Genomic DNA, 18,298 nt, shown 5'->3' with positions numbered 1-18,298 from the left:
ATTTATGAAATTCCTCACTGTTGAAAAAAAAGTTTTGGAAATTGTATATGGACATAGAATGCAATTTCAAAAGAAATTACTGACTAGAAATTAAGCTGCTTTCTACTTTCCCTTCTTTCATAGTGTCTCATAGGTTGTTTTGCTTACTAGGATATGATATTCACTTTTATCCAAGTACAACTACAAACTTGTCTGAGCAAAACCTATATGTAGTATCTGATGTCAGAATATTTTTACTATCATGTTGTTGCTTATTTTTCAGTTTATCTTAGAGAAAAACAATACGTGTTATTTAGTACAGACTGTCATATCTCTTGTCATAATTAAAAATATCTCCTATTTATATTTTAAGAGAAAAAAAATGTGGTACAGAAGTGAAGCACAGGTCTGTTGTAATATCTTTTCATTACACTCTGTATTTCCAGTTACTAAAAGGCTGTAGACTTTAATAGGTGCTAAAGAATGATGCTGGCAGGTCTGACAGAGAGTGAAGTGAGAATAGCTCCTATGGGCAGTGTCCTATAACAAAATCACACTTGTTGGTCCATGAAAAAATCCATAAGGCTAAAACCAGTCCCAAACATGCAGAACCAGGAAACATTGGTACAAAATACCCCAGGGCTGTGTATGAAGTTGTCTTGCCACTGCAAAGGAAAATAACAGCTCTTGGGAAGCTGCAATAAAAGAGTAGATCACTTCTGCGTTGATTACCTGCCACATTCTGTGTTTCACAGCACAGGTAGGAGGAGAGTTGTGTAATCAACATGTTCCTCCTCTCACCTTAAGAATTGCCGCTCACATGCTGCTCTGCCATGGCTTTGTTCAGCTGATATTGCAGGAATTTTGTTGGACTCACCCAATCCAAATTGTTGACAGTTTTGCTAGCTTGAATTTCTGGTGTGTTTGGCATTTGACATTTTGCAATGGGAGCAAGGACAACAATTCAAGGAATTTTTATAGACAGTAATATCTACTTGAAATTTCAGCATTCTCTCTGCATGTCTTTGTGAGCGTAAGACAATCTTGAAATACATAGTAATAATGAATGCAATGGTTTTTGTTTCATTTTAAAAAGACATTCCCATTAAATCATTTGAGTTAACATCTGCAGAAAATTGCCGTGGATGATGAATTGTGTCAGATCTTACAAGAAAGAATTTAATTAAGTAAAACAAGATATCCTAAAGAAACTCCAGGTGGATCCAGGGAAGAATTAGAGAATACAGCTAGTCTTAAAATATCTTAACTCATTTAAATCCAAAGTTGTAAAGCTTTTGCAGATGTTGAAAAAAAATGTACTAATTTATGCATAGAAATAGCAAATTTACATTTCACTCTGAAAAATGTGGTACATATCTGTCTATCCTCCAAACAAAGTTGACAAGAACAAACAATAACGCATATTTTGTTTCCTGAAAGAACAGTTTGAAAGAAAAAATTCTACGTCACATCTCATTAGAAAACATGTAACATTTTCACTTGAGTTAAATTCAACGTACTACTTTATAGGAGGAAGTTGCATGGAATTAGAATGTAAAAATAGTGACAGCCAAAAATGTTATGATGTAACATTTATCTCAGTTTATTATTTTTTGGTTTTTTTCTGCTCTGTTTTGGAAAAATGTCTCTAGTCTTAACTTTAGAGCACATTTTTTTTTTTTTTTCTAGTTCATCTCTTATATGGAAAATCCTTTGAAATCTCCAGGTAGTACAGGAGAGAATTTGATTCTAAACTAACTATTTAATAATATAAATCCTTGACCATAGTCTGAAGTGATTGAGATCTAGTTATCTAGCCACCCTGACGAAAGAGGCGGAAATCAGAATAACTAGTATTAATTGTGGTACTAATGATGTGTAATGCTAAAAGCAACACATATTTTCTGCCAAAATTAATCACTTAATGATAGATATGTTTGCTACATGAAACACTAAGTGTAATACATGCAAATCACAAATTGGACAGAGTAGGATCTAGTTGCAGCTATGCATTTTGTTATGTTAGATTATTGGCAATATTGGGTTACAGCCAGGTACCTTGGAAGAAATCAGGACCAGGTTAATCCATAACTTGAATAATCCACTGATGATGAGAATTAATAGTATTACCTACTGTAAACATACATCACCTTAATATTTGAGGACTAGACCTTTAAAAGTATGCTGGTGATTGCCTCCTTCTGGCTATCTGCTTCTAATACCCAGGCACTAGTAAAATCTTAAAGTTAGTACTCAGCTGCTTCTTAATGACATAACCGCCTACATTTCAAACTGTGAGTGTACTTAAAGATTTTAAACATCCTTTAAACTCTTGGACACCTGAGGTGTGACCCCTCAAATCTGTCCCTTTCACTGTGCTTATTGATGGGACTCAATCTTCTGTATGGACCTGAGGGAATGAGGAGAATTTCCTATCCCAGAATAGCTTACCTGCAGATACTGCTTTGATTGTACTTAGAAATGGTAAAAAAAGGAGTGATAGAGACCTGTAAAAGAAATATTGTGCCTTATTCAGAAAAATGGTCTAGAAAAAAAAAGTTGTTTTTGTTGATAACTCATTTTGCATGTGTAGTTACCTAATGTATGTTTTGTGGAGAACCTCTAGGCTAATCCCAAGGACAAATTTAATGATGCAAAAATGTGCTAATGACCTAATATGACACCGGTACTTTCTCTCAGACAACAATCTTTGGCCACATGTGAGACTTTCAGGCTGATAGTGTGTTGAGACAGCAATCCTCATGCAAGGTGAACTCAAGCCCTCTACAAGGACAGTAAAACTGTACCCTGGTGGTCCTTATGAAATTATACCCTAAGAGAGTACCAATGAAGAGTACAGTGACAGAATCTTCAAAACAATGGCTTTTCAAACCCTGGTTTTGTTCACAGGCATACAGTTTTATCAAGCTCTTATCTGTCTGAGAAGGCATATCGGCTCCCAAGCACAGCTCCAGCGATCAAGTGTTTACATATTGCTTAGGGTTTTTTTCAAAAACACAGGTGCTTAGAATTGAATTATTTAAGAAAAGAGTATCACTTTTGATATTTCACATACAATGATCATAAACAAATCCAAGCTTTCATAAAAGATAATATTCTTATGAGATTTGTACCTAATTTTGAGGGCAAAACAATTCTAGTAGATCAGATTCTTCAGTCTGGAAAAGAAATAACAAATCTTATGTCATCCATCATTACCAAGAAAAAAACCAAAACAATAAACCATCATTATTATGAAAACATCTGTACCACTTTATTTTTCAACATCTCAATGTGGAATGGCAGAACTGTTTATTCTTAAGGAAGAGAAAATGAGCAGCTGACTATCAGAAAGAGGAATTTATCGTAATGTGTCAATAGAACCTTTCAGTAAAGAATGGCAATAGTTTATATGATTCTATTAGAAATAAAATAGCTAGCAAACAACCAGATAAAGAACTAAAGTGAGCACAAAATGGGAATCTGACACACAGAAACACAACACATGAAAACACAACAGAGAATACATGGAGTTTTCAAACTGTAACAAAAAAATGAATACTGGAAAGGTCTATTTTAGTATAAAAATAATTGCACATTTGAATTTGAAATACATAGGCAATAAATCTCTTTATGCTGCATGTCAAAACTTAGTGCTTCCACTCTTCTGATAGTCACAAATACTTTATTCTTAAAATAACTGTGGGAAATATTCTATAGCATTATATATCTGGGGAGATTGGAAGTGCTTAGCAGGTTTTCCTGTTAACTGGGGGGATGACCTGGGGGGCATTCTGTTCAAAATGAGCAAGGCATAATTCAGTCAGGATATGCTTCAAAGGATAATATTGTAATTAATATGCTTTATATCATATTTCAAGTATATGAGCAATATTTGATTTCTTCATTAATGTCTTTTTTTAAAAGAGATATATAGACCTTTTATATAGATGAAAATACAGTTTATTTATTATTTAGCACATATATGATTCTACACAGTGGTGATTTTAATTATACATTATTGGCTTTGTTGACCGAGTTCAGTTGTTAAGAACCCACAGATGTGCAAATCTAGGAATAGCAAAACATTCATTTTCATTGTTAACAGAAATTTGAAGAGAGTTTTTGGGAACACCGTTTTCCAGGAATGACTGTAGCTAGTACCATGTTCAGAGGAAGACATCTTAAACCTGCAATAGCACTAAAAAGGAGCATTTTCCACTGTCCTTTGGCTGTATGTTGATCTTTAATCTGGTACTTCTGCACTAGCAATTGTTTTTAGATTATTTTTTTCACAGAATCACAGGATGTTAGGGATTGGAAGGGACATCGAAAGATCATCTAGTCCAATCTCCCTGCCAGAGCAGGAACACTTAGATGAGGTTACACAGGAATGTGTCCAGGCGGGTTTTGAATGTCTCCAGAGTAGGAGACTCCACAACCCCTCTGGACAGCCTGTTCCAGTGTTCTGGAACTGAGAAGAAGTTTCTTCTCAAAATTAAGTGGAACCTCTTGTGTTCCAGTTTGAGCCCGTTACTCCTTGTCATACCATTGGTTGTCACTGAGAAGAGCCTGACTCCATCCTTGTGACACTCACCCTTTATATATTTATAAACATTAATAAGGTCACCCCTCAGTCTCCTCTTCTCCAAGCTAAAGAGACCCATCTCCCTCAGCCTTTCCTCATTAGGGAGATGCTCCACTCCCTTAATCTTCATGGCTCTACACTGGACTCTCTCCATCAATTCCCTGTCCTTCTTGAACTGAGGGGCGCAGAACTGGACACAATATTCCAGATGGGGTCTCACCAGGACAGAGTAGAGGGGAAGGAGAACCTCTCTCCACTTGCTAACCACCCCCCTTCTAATACACCCCAGGATGCCATTGGCTTTCCTGGCCACATGGGCACAGTGCTGGCTCATGGTCATCCTGCTGTCCACCAGGACCCCTAAGTGCCTTTCCCCTATGCTGCTCTCTAAGAGGTCATTCTCCAACTTATACTGGAACCTGGGGTTGTTCCTACTCAGATGCAATACTCTACACTTTCCCTTGTTCTATTTCATTATATTTTTCCCCACCCAGCTCTTCAGCCTGTCCAGGTCTCACTGGATGGCAGCACAGCCTTCTGGTGTGTCAGCCACTCCTCCCAGCTTGGTGTCATCAGCAAACTTCCTGATAGTACACTCTATTCCCTTGTCCAAATCGTTGATGAATATATTGAATAATACCGGCCCCAGTACTGACCCTTGTGGAACTCCACTAGATACAGGCCTCCAACTAGACTCTGCCCCATTGACCATGACTCTCTGGCTTCTTTCCTTCAGCCAGTTTGCAGTTCACCTCACTACCCGATCGTCCAGACTTCACTCCCTCAGTTTAGCTGTAAGGATGCTGGGAGACTGTGTCAAATGCTTTACTGAAGTCAAGGTAGACCACATCCACTGCTTTGCCATCATCTATCCACCTCGTTATATCCTCATAAAAGGCTATGAGGTTGGTCAAACATGACTTCCCCTTGGTGAAGCCATGTTGACTAACCCTAATGATCCTCTTATCTTTGATATGCCTTGAGATGACACCAAGGATAAGTCATTCCATCAGTTTCCCAGAGATGGAGGTGAGGCTGACTGGTCTACAGTTGCCTGGGTCCTCCCTCCTGCCCTTTTTGAAGACTGGAGTGACATTCGCTTTCCTCCAGTCTTTGGGCACCTCTCCCATTTCCCAAGACTTGGCAAAGATGATGGAGAGTGGTCCAGCAATGACCTCAGCCAGCTCCCTCAGCACCCGCGGGTGCATCCCATCCAGACCCATGGATTTATGGATGTCCAGATTGCTCCCTAACCCAGTCCTCATCAAATGAGGCAAACTCCTCCACTGTCCTGCCTTTCTCTGGGGCCTCAGTGGTACGAGGCTCCACAGGACAGCCTCCGGCAGAGTAGACAGAGACAAAGAAGGCATTCAGTAACTCTGCCTTCTCTGTATCTTCTGTCACCAGGGCACCCACCTCGTTCATCAGTGGGCCTACATTGCCTCTGGTGTTAGTTTTATCTGCCACGTATTGGAAAAAGCTCTTCCTGTTGTCCTTGACCCCTCTCACCAGGTTTAATTCTAGGGAGGAATTTTTGACTGAGTTGAGCTGACTCAATTTCAAATTAAGCATACTATAAATTTCCTACATCCTTTTAGAACTCCTTTTTCCAGAAATGCTAAAACTAAACCAAACAAGAATACAACTTGTCTTTCTAAAATTGAGCTTTTACTTGTACACTATCAAGAAGAATATACATGAAGTATTTTAACAAGACAAACTTCCTTTTAATTTTATTTTATCATGTGTGACATTTGTCAGAGAGAGACATAAGAAGAACCAGAAAGATATGAAGATTCAGATACAGCTTGGAAAAACCCAGTACAGAATAGAGGAACAGGCTTTTGGGATCAAATGCCAGTTGGAAAATCCTTGCAAGAGTGTGTGTTTTTGTTTGCATCTGGAGAAGCTGAAATTTCTGTAGTATCTGTAAAACCAAAACAAACAAGAAGTCTGCATTTTTTTTTCCTAGTTGGAGCAACCTGCAAGAACCTGAAATGTGTAACTGTTTTGTAGAGAAGGCTGAAGATACAGAGTCTTCACCCCTTTATGCCCTGTTTGTATGGTCATACTTGTCCCTCTCATATTTCTAACTTCTGGGCTTTGACCATTTGAATAAATCCTAAAAGATTTTGTATGATCTGGTTGTTTCTACACTTGGACACACATTTCAGGTGACAAATGTTATATGATTGCTTACTTTTGTGATTACTAGATGTGTTTTACTCTGTATAAAATATTTAATGTAGATGATGCTATATTTCACTTTTATCTTCCAGAGAGTCTAAGACTATCAGACCTCTTGTAATGCCAGAAATTATTTGCTTTTTATCCTTATTTGAATCACTTGCCTGACAAAATAACATATTTTGCTTATTCTTTTTATAGCATCATCATTAAAGACACAATTTTTCTTTTTTATTTTCATATTAGAACCCAGAAAAGTGAACTGAATATATTTTTCTGATTTTCCCTTCTATGTAGAAGAAAATATATTTCATGTTTTTGATATACATTCTCATACTGCTTGCCTACTTTTTATTTTTCTTCTTACTGGATTACATGTTATTAGTTACTATCTGCTTTTTTGAGACTCACGGTAGAAATGGATTTAGTTTACTTTTTATAGTCAGAATAGGTTCAGGTGAGAAAGATTAGCTGTCTGTTTTCAGATAGTTATATTATTTAATATTATAGTTCCAGGAACCATTTTCCCGATTCTTCCAAGTCACTGTTTTTTGTCTTCTGATAGTGGATTAATTTCTGTACTTTCATTCAAATAAGATAATTTAGTACATTTGGAGGCTGATGTTCCAGTGGTGTCTTATCTTCTTTGATAGATGTGGAGTCCTCACTATTCTCTGTGTGTCACCTGTGAAGATCCTTAGAAATCCCATGTCACTCCTTAGAAATCTTTCATGACCTTATAACTTAGTCCACAATGGGTCTTAGGTTAACGGTCAGTTAAATTGCCCAGACAAAGATTTATGTTAGACTCTACAGCTGTATAGTTGTGGAGGGTACATCTATGTCAGCAAACTAACGTGTTCCCAGGAGTGCTCTTGGGTACTGAGAGAAAATTTCTTATACCAATGATTTGTGCAAAAGTTGCCTGGTGTGTGTTGTTCCCTGTGTTCTCCCCAGCAATTTGCTGGTGCTGCTCACAGGTTTGCATAATGCAAGCAAAGTCCACTACTGTAGGGATGAGACATTCTTTCCCAGGTAGCCTGAACAGCTAGGAACATTTTCAGGCAAAGGTTTTTACTGCTTACGATGTAGACATAATTGCCAGATGGAAACATGATTGAAAAACAAACACGGCAAGTATGAACAACTGTATAAGTCATGACACAATAAAATTTTGTCTCTTTCTGCTAGCATATTTTAAAAAAATCATTGCAAAAACTTAATCCTGGTCTGTATATAACTGTGATGGAAAAGCCACGGATAATATTGGGTTTCCAAGGGGCTTTGTAGTAAGGTTACAACATGTGTCAAGCTCGGTTGTCCAAGTGGGTGTCTTCTGCTTAGGATGTGGCCAACGCCAGCAACATCCTCACAAACTCAGCAGAAGCATACTGCACAGTGGCCTGAGCAACGGGGGAACTGCATTTTTTTCTCTATCCTTTTCTCCCTAAAGTCCTGCTCACACTTTCAATGGAGATCTGTTGCCCTGTCAGCAACACATTTGAAAGCCCAGCACAGCTGTAAGTCTGTACTGCAGTTTTTGCGCTATTAATGATTGTGTTTAATGCACACTTCAGTGGGAATAGATCTTATTTAACTACAGTTCAAATAGAAATGAAGCAACTAATTTAGGCAAAGAGACTTGACTTTTATATTGCATTACTACTTGAATTTATCTCTAGAAGATTTAACTTGATTCATTAACAACACTTTAAAACCAGGTCTCTGTTTCTTCACTGTGAATTTGATTTAGCTAATCTGAACCTAAATCTGGTTTCACAGTAAAGGCAGAGGCTTAGAAATAATCCCAACAAACATATTGTAGAAATCTACACAGATCCAAGTCTGCTGTTCAGTTGAAATATAGGCAGTTTTGCCGTATGGAAATAGTTTATTTGTGTATTATTTTAAACCAGTTTGGCCAAACTTTTTTTTTTGTCAGAAATATTTAGAAAAAGAGTAAATGATCTACTGAGAAATTTACCAACATAGTACTTGACAAATTTAATAATGTAAAAAATGTTTCATTTCATATTCCAAAACTTGGCTATGCTTAATTGAGGAAAATAAAAGTAATAAAATATGACCAATATTTCCAAGAGAGAAACTAAGAACACCAGACTAAGAAAGCTTTAATCATCCTCATCAGCTCCCATATTCTACTTTTACAAGTAACTAATAGATTTTATTATGGATTTACTGAGTTTCCTTCTTGTTTGTATTAAATATTTTTACTTTTTTTTTTTTTTTAAATCCATTTTAAACTTAACTGGGAAAGCTGCATTAGAAACGCTTAAAATCAATTTATGTTATTTTTAATTTGTAAATTTTAATGTCTCACTTCTCTTGATAAGTCCTCTAAATTTCTTAGACTTACCTATGCTTATCAATAAAATAATGCTAATGCTACACTTACAAGCAAGGAAGTTGATTAGACATAAAGAAAATATTACCTGAATTTTCTTATTTAAACTTGCTGATTATCAGGATTCTTAAGAATGAAAAATAATCTACTATAAACCACTAATAATAGAAACTCTACTCTGGGTGTTAACACCCAGGACAAAAAAAAAAGTAAACAAAAGTTAAGATGTGCTAGTGTTTTGCATTCTGACTGCTACAATCTAAAGTATAGAATGTAACAAAATGTAAACTGATACATGGTTATTTTTTTCAGTTCTTCCATAACAAAAAATAGGCTTTGTACCTTACCAAGATAAGCACATATCACATATCATATGAAGCAGGAAAAAAAAGACTGCTCATTTTATCTTTAGACAATATTTTTTTACAACCCACTTGCTTGTAAGATCATGATGATAGAGAAAATAACATGTTTTATCCTTGATGTAAAATGAAGTGCATTTTCATTAATACTGGATATGAATTTTTAATAGAAAATAAATTTTTTTTTTCTGTTGTCACTATCATGTATCTACATAAAGAATTAATTTAACCAGAAAGAAAATATTTTAAAAGAAAAAGTAAAGCAGAGAAAATCTAATTAACCAAATTACTTCAACAACTAAATGGATTATTTTCCTTTGTTTCCTGGCACTTGAGTGTCTTATTACAGTGCCCTATTAATGTTCTCAGTTATTAATACTATCAGAGTGCAGAGAAACTTTAAAGTAGGTTTATTACTGTGTATTTTTTTATAGCCAGCTATAAACTATCCTGAATACATATATGTTGTAAAAAAAAAAAAAAACAAAACAAACAAATAACAATTGTCCTAGCTGTAGTGAACCCTTTTCACCATCTTCCATTTGCCAGAATAGGATATGTCACTGGTAATACACTGTAAGCTGTAATGCAACATGGAAAATAACGTAGTGAATAGACCCACTAATATGTTCTAGGGCAGAAAACTTGCTGTTATGGAAGAAGATCTACCCAGTCTAAACCTGCTAAAATTAACTAAAGCTTGTGAAAACATTCAAGTTCAACTTTAGTTAGAGTGTTCCTTCAAAGTGTCAGCAATCCACTAGAATAGTACAACACCAACAGCTGGTGGAAGAAAATGCTCCATGACACAGTTCAGTCTTCCAGCACTTCACTTTGCTGTAACTTAGCTCTGGCTCCTCCTGAGTTCTGTCTTACCTTCTCCTTTTTTATCTTCTCATCATGTACCACTTTATTTTAGTATCAGTGCTTTGTTTACTTGCTCACTCCATCAGACTTTGCTGTCTCCAAGAGATAGTACTGCAAAAAAGTCTGCAAACTCCACTGAAACCAGTGGGAAGTTTGATAATCACTTACAGGGGAGTAAGTTTTCCACCAATATCAAAACTTTATGGAAAAAAGATTGAAATTAAAAAAACCAAATCAAACCAAAACAAAACTCCTCAAACCAAACAACCAAGTTTGGCAGCTAATTTTTGTTTCTTTTTCTATTTTATTTTACTTTACTCAGTTACCCAATCCATATGGGTTAAGAGAGAAGGAAGCTAACTGCTTCACAAGAGAGCACTTTGTAGAAGTGTCTCAGGAAAACCAGAGGCTCTCAAGACATCTGACCAATAGTAATTCCAGAAAGCTTAAAGTGTGATGCATCTTGACAAAAAAATAGAATTAGCAAGACTTCAAAAGGCTTTAGTGGTTTACATCAATATATGGTAGTTTCAGTAAACAACTCTGATTAAAGTATGATGGTTCAACGAATCCTGTGGGTACGATATGAACAGAGTGTGAACAGTGCTCATTATGAATGCAGTAAAAATGACAGATTTCATGGTACTCAGGAAATTAAGATGCTTGTACAGAAAGATTCTGGAAATAAATATACAGCTCAATAATTCCGTTATCAGTTACATATCCCACTGGATAGAATGCTGAAATAAATTTAATTCATCAAATGGAAAAGTCACTAAAAATTTCATAAGTATAGCTGCATAGAGTTTTAAAACTCACTGTAACGCTCAAGACGTTGTTACTTAAGTACAATTAAACATATTTGGAAAAGTCTTCTTGAAATAAAGTTAGTGGAGAAAAGTTTATCCTTCTCCAAGGATTACTTATGTGGAAGACAACCAGACAATAGGGTGATTAGTGGCAATGTAGAACTCTAATAGAGATCCATGATTTAAACAAAAATTGGTACGAAAAGAATTTTTACAAATGTTGAAAATCTATCAAAACATTTTATTAATTGAAAACTAAGGGTTGTAAAGTAAAGAAAGCCTATATCTATTTAAAAATTGATTACTGGGAATGGTTTCCATACACATGAGACACTTGAGAAGTCTGGACAGATTGTGTTAATTAAGAGAAATGGATAGCTGCTACTAAAAAAAAGGATCTTGGGAATGCACTGGGTTATTTCACTCAGATGGAATTGTATTGTGTTACGGAGTATCCTTTATTCTGACTCACCAGCTGGCTAATGGAAATGTTCTCCTTCACTATTGCTTAGGAAATTGATAAGGTGGAGTTCTAGTCTTCCACAAAATAATGTCATCCAATCTTCAACCTCAGTGCAATATAGTGAACCTTACTTGCCTAAACTGTATCTGAACAATCTAGAAAGTATCAAATTTTGTTTAGTTACTCAAGACAATATTTTCTGAATTATGGAGATTACTACTAGTAAGATAGATATCCAAGTAGAATCTCTAGTAAGGTTATGGTATTAAATGTGAGCCTAAACCCATAGTTAGCACGTCTGATTGCTGTGGGGTGTGGGGGTGGGGTAACCTTGGCAAGCAGCCAAATGCCCACCCAGCTGCTCCTTCCCAGACCTTCTTCATCAGGACAGAGGGAGAAAATAAGAGGAGATAGCTCATGGGTCAAAATGAAGACATAGATATTGCTTACAAGGAACTGTCATGAGCAGAACAGACTAGACTTGAAGAAAATTAATTTCTTTTATTGCCAGTTAAAATATATTTGGGTAGTGAGAAACAAAGAGAAACATTAAAACAACACCTTTCCCACTCCCTTTCCCAGCTCAACTTCACTCCTTCACTTCCCACTCCACTGCTCTCTGCCCCGAACACTGGAGGAGTGGATGAGGAAGGTTACATTTGGTAGACAGTGGTTTCTCTCTGCTGCTCCTTCTCTCTTACACTTTCCCCCTGCTCCAGAGTGGGTTCTTCATAGGCTGCGATCCCTCAAGGAATATCCAGCTGCTGCAGCAAAAGGTTCTCCATGTGTCAGTCTCTGGCTCCTCCAGACAGAGGTCACCCCTGCAGCCCTCCCCCAGCCAACATATGAGTATTAACACCCAATACACTGATATGTCAAATGATGCAATCAACACATTCTCACCTGGCAAGCACTGATTTGTCACTTTGGATCAAAATCATAAAAGTTTTGAGAAAATCAGAAAAACATTTAACTCAAATTTAAATGAGTAAATCTTTCTTATGCCTGTCAATATCAAATCCCATGGTCCTCATGAAAGCTTTTCTGTTAACATCACTAAATCCTGCCTCAGTCTATTAAAAAAAAGTATCTTAAGCTAAAACAAATCAAATAGCAAAGTAAAAACAGTATTGTGTCATCCTAAAATTAGTTATCATTTTCATTTTCTGTTTTTCACAGCTAAAAAAGGTATTTACTAAGGAAGTGCAAAGAAAATGCTGGCAGCAGATCTCATTAAGTAAAAGGGAGGTAAATAGAAACCCCGATCTGAATGCAAATCTCTCCTCTGATAATTAAGTTTCAATGGAATATAACAACAACACATACAGATAAAGTAATGAATATATGTCTTATCTGAATGTTTCTTTTCGTATATCCAATTGTTTGTTAATTCCCATAGGCCTGTTTTATATAACACACCCACTCTAAAGTGCTCTCACAGAAGGAAGGGAATATTGTCTTTCTAGCACTCTTTAGAACAAAAATGATTTTGTGTGTGTGTGTGTGCGTGTGTGCATTTGGAGGCAAAGCAGAATTTAATAGTGTTTGTTTTGTCATTAAGCTGAAAAGAAAAATGTTCACCTAATGTTCTAAGATAAATCAAAAAAGAAGATGCCAATATATAGGGGGAAGTTTGCACATGTTGCTTTTTCAGGGCCAGAGAAAAGACTGGATGTTTTTCTGCCATAAGGGCATAAATAGTTTTCTGTTGAACTACTACAAGTCCAAAGAGACACCGCTGACTCTGACAAAGTTACTCCTAATTAACAGCGATGTGAATCAAAGTAGGAGCTGATTTAGATTAAGAGTAAAACTTACTCCCACCTTCCTTATTCTGGGAGCTCACAGATATTTATATAATATTGTTGCTCATAGAAAGCATACAGAATAATTAGCAAATCAGAGAACTTGATCATAAGTTTGTTAATCACCACTGCAGTTGTTTCATCCGCAAGTCTCCTCTTATTTACACCTTTTAGCATTGGAATTCCACTAACAGCGACACTTTTGCCATAATGATTTTCGGTATGAAATGAATGAATTGATGATTCTAGAGGAGCTGATGTCATAACTGACATAAATAAAATTCAAGGTGGCCACAGGCAGGAGTCTCTGAAGGTGTGGGGATTTTGGGGCTCTATGGATACAGTGCAGCTCTGTGTGTGACCACAGTCACCATCACAAAGGATGTGGAGTCTTGTCTCACTGTGCACTTGATGTGAAGACCCCCTGAACTTAGGTCCAACTCACTCAGCAGTTCACCTGTTAACTGTAGGACTTAAAATAACAACGGGGTTAAATAACTGACTTTTTACAGTACTTTTAAGATAGTCACTGATCTGCTACTAAAGAATGCAAGTCTGCTTTCTGCAATGCATATTTTTTGTATGTTAAATGCAGTAATAAACAGATGCTTCCATATTACATGTATTCAATTCTTCACTGTTTATTCATACCTAAATCAAGAACAGTTTGAACTACTTTTGACTGTGTCATTCTAGGGAACATCTTTTGGAAGAGTACAGCTAATGTAATAAGTGCAGTTAGGTATGTCTTTTTGCAAACAGTTTCTTTTTTTTTAGACACATGGACTATCTTGGTAATATGTTATCATGAAGTGTTCATCACTGTTTGTTTGTTTGTTTGTTTTTGGTAAAAACAGAAAAAGAAGCTGTAGGTATTACTTTCCTGAGACTGTACAATATTGTGTACAAACTCTGAGCCACATGGTGAGGACTGGGTTTGCAGAAGGTCAGATAGAGCTTCATTTTCATGTAATAATGAAAAACAAATCAAGTAACATTAACTCCAGATCTCCCTGCCGATCAAAAAATGCTCAGGTTCAACTTCAATTACAATTTAATACTGTGCTTATTGTAAATGATGATTACAATGAATCCATAATACATTGTGCAGGATGTTTTATGAATTTCTAAAGGGCTCTTTCTGCAGCTGTGCATTAATTAAGCATTAGTTATAAGCACTTAGATACATGGTTGTCAACTTGCCAAGTTTTAGACAACAGATATTAGGTTTTATAGTGCATTGAAACCACACAATGACAGTCACAATGACAAATGCTACAAAGATAAAATGAAGAAAAATGTAGAGGTTTATTTCTGTGATGCATATTTCATTTTGTACCAACTTTATTTCAAGAATCACCATCTATTCTGCAATTCAGAACTCTTCCTGCCAAGTACATTATACTCTTCCTGAGCTAACCAAGTGTCATTTGCTAAAATTTTAAAATGAGTAACCTGGCTTCTGGTGAGCTATTTTCTTAGAAAGGCCAAATGAACACTGACATGTGTAGGTCCTGATTCTGTAATTGTTAATTGTACAAAAGTCATGTGAAATCAAGGAGAGAAATGTCTGACTGGTCTAAAAATTATTCTCCTGTGTCATTTTGAAAGGTTCTATGTGGAGTTTTTAAAGTAAGGGCAAGCAAAGCTAGTTTTAGAAACTGTTTTACTTGTCACCCTATGTAACATTGTCTTAGAAAGAAGTACAATAATTTTTTTCTCTTTAGCTAATGACGTCTGAAAAAATATCAGCAAAAATAATTATATAATCGTCAATGAGTACAGAACAGGTCCATACTTTGGCTGATGCCCCCATTATTTATGTACCTAAGATGTATAAATAGGTATAGGTCACAGGATTTTGACTTAGCTTTGTATGTCAGCCTTATTTACAGTATTTTTAGTGTTCTAGCAGGAAGCTAAGAATACAGCACATTAATTTCCTTGCCTACCTCTAAGGCACCTGCATAAGATTATTATTCAAACACAAATAAAGAGAGTCTTTTAGAACTCTAAATGGACGTGTAGAATTCAGAAGATTGTTCAAAGTGATTGCTACTTTAAATATAAGATTTTTTTGACCTATTAGATTCTGGCATATGGCATTAAAATGACCCACGGAGAAAGAATGAGCAAAATGGCAGTGAAGCAGAAAGAAGAGCAAATTGAATGAAGATGCTCTAATAATAGTCTCTAGGTCATTAAAAGCTATTGCTTGGTCTAAACTATACCAAAGGAAAGTAAATTCAACTGAGATGTAAAAATAATTTTCTGATTCTAGAGACTAAAGCACAAGTTGTTATGGTAGGACAAAGGGTAATGGTTTTCAACTAAATGAGAGAAGATTCAGGCTAGACATGAGGAAGAATTTTTTTACAATAAGGGTGGTGAAATGCTTGCAAAGGTTGCCTAGAGAGGTGGTAGATTCCCCATCCCTGGAGACATCGAAGACCAGGCTGAGCAACATAATCTAGTTGAAGATGTCCTTGCTCATAGCCATGGGTTGGACTAGATGACGTTTGAAGGTCCCTACCAACCCAAACTATTCTGTGATTCTATAACTACAGTTCATATGGAGACTGTAGCATCTTCCACACTGAGGATCTTTAAGAAAAAGCTTAAAAATGTTTGTCAGTAATTGTGTACTTAGCAGATTTGCTTTGGGCAGAACAATAGATTTGGTGGGTCTTGTAGTGATTTGATGGCAAGGGACTCTGTAGTTTATCCTGTTCAGAATTTTTTATTTTGGTACCTCTACCTTTCTGCTTTTTGAGCACTCTAACAATGACTTAAAACACAAGTCCTTACAGATGTTCTTTGTGTGAATTCTGTAGTTAACAGATTGCTGTTAACATCATGAATCAAAGTTGTGAAAGTCAATAATGTTTTTCCAGCTGGGAGATTCGTTAAGAAATTGCACAAAGGAGAATGTGAGGATGAAAGGGAGTAATCATTACCATGATTCTATATACCAGTTGGCTTAGCACACACATTATTGCATGCAAAAGATATTTGTTTTATATCCATTTTAATTTGATTTGATGCCCTGGAGAAAAGAAGCTCAAGTATACAAATGGATTAACAAACACATTTTTTTGCTTTAATCCTTCGATGTAATGACCAAAATGTCTGATAAGAACCATTGATTGGCTGCCAGCTGTGATAAAACACCACAAATGCAGTTGTGAAGGATGATAATGCTAAAACTGTCTCATGACAGTTCTGATTTATTGAATTAAAGATATGAATCCAGTAAGAAAGGCTCACAAGGAGCATACAAAGTACAAACCCGAGTTAAGATGACTGAATTTCAAATCAAAGTTCAAAGAGAACAAAAAGTAGAAAAATAGAAACAAAACCAGATCTCATTCCTGACTGGAAGGTTGTGGAATTGTTCTATTTTTTCTTCTTTGACAAAAGCTGCATAGCTGCATGTCTTCTTCTGGGTATTTTTGTGGTTAGCATTTTTCATTCCAGTTAACAAAACCAGAGCAACAGCATTTACAGCTCTGAAAGGAAAACCTGTGGAAGCTTGTTTGCCTGGAGCACCTGCTTCCTGTAGGTTCTTTGTCTTGCTACTCAGGTCTATTGGACAGAAAAGAACTCTTGAACATCTATGCCTTCCCTAAACAACACAGATCTGTTGTGGGAAAATAAAATGCAAGCAGTCTTCATTTCTCACCTGCTAGTTATCTGTGGCATCATTTGCAGCTGAAGTTAGGAGGATGATAGAGTTTAGGGACAAGGGCTGGAAACATCTCTAATTATCTCAGGCTGTATCTCTTTTAGCTCTGTCATGTATACACAAAATGTATGTGTGTTTAGCAGATATGGAGGCTAGCAGGGACCTTCTGTTACACCTCATACATATAAAAATCCTTATGGTCTTTTCTTTGCAGCACAGCAGCAGTTTTTGCTTTTCCATGTCATTCTTGCAGATTTTCAGCTGCTAAATGAGACAAGAGCCAGTAAGCAATTGTGTGAGCATGAGGATGAACTTCTCTATATATGATGCAGAAAAGGTAACCTTTATTTTCTTTCTCATTTCCCCTGTCAGACTGAGGTAAATGCTAGGTGTCTTCAATAACTGGAATATTACATAGAACACAAATCTATGTAAATAAAAGGAATGAGCATTTCTAGTCTAAAATAGAAAGCTTCATTCTACATATTTTGCATTTTTTTTTTATAATTCTAATAATAATAATTCAAAGTAATAATTCTAAATAGGTAGTTATATACTAGTAAGTACGTGGTCCCAGTATGTGAACAATCAGTGCATTGGTCTATAGTCTAATTGGCAAATACGTGCAAGAAACAAAAACGAAGACAGTTATTTTAGGGAAATACATATTTCCTACCAACAAATGAATTCTATTTTCATCATCTCTACCACTTAATCATATTCTTTGTCAGCTCAAATCAATGTTTTGTAACATACAACACTATGATGTGATAATATCTAATAGTAATTGGTAAGTTACAAACGTTTTTAGAATGTGAGAAAGAAATACGTAAAGTCGTAAATAAAAATCTCATGTCACCTCTTACTGAGATACAAATGGAAACTATTGTGAAGCATTTGAATAGCATCAGAGATCTATCTCAGAGTAGCCAGGGGCTATTAAAACAATCAGAGATTTTTTCTAAAGATGGTCAAAGCTTTCTGTTAGACTAGAATCTTCCTCCCTTTCTCCCTTCCTTTTCTTCGTCACTTCTTGTTTTTATCCTTGTACGTATTGTGAATATCTTAGCAATTTATATTGCTTCACAAGTAGTTTTTGACTCAGTTCTAGCATTAGTGAGTTTTGCTTATACATTTCAAATTTAAGTTGAGCTTTTACCTTTGGAAGACTATTTCAGTATCATTATG

The sequence above is a fragment of the Nesoenas mayeri genome (genome assembly GCF_963082525.1).
Source record: "Nesoenas mayeri genome assembly, chromosome: 3".
Classification (NCBI taxonomy): Eukaryota; Metazoa; Chordata; class Aves; order Columbiformes; family Columbidae; genus Nesoenas; species Nesoenas mayeri.
Note: the sequence above shows the minus strand (reverse complement) of the source record.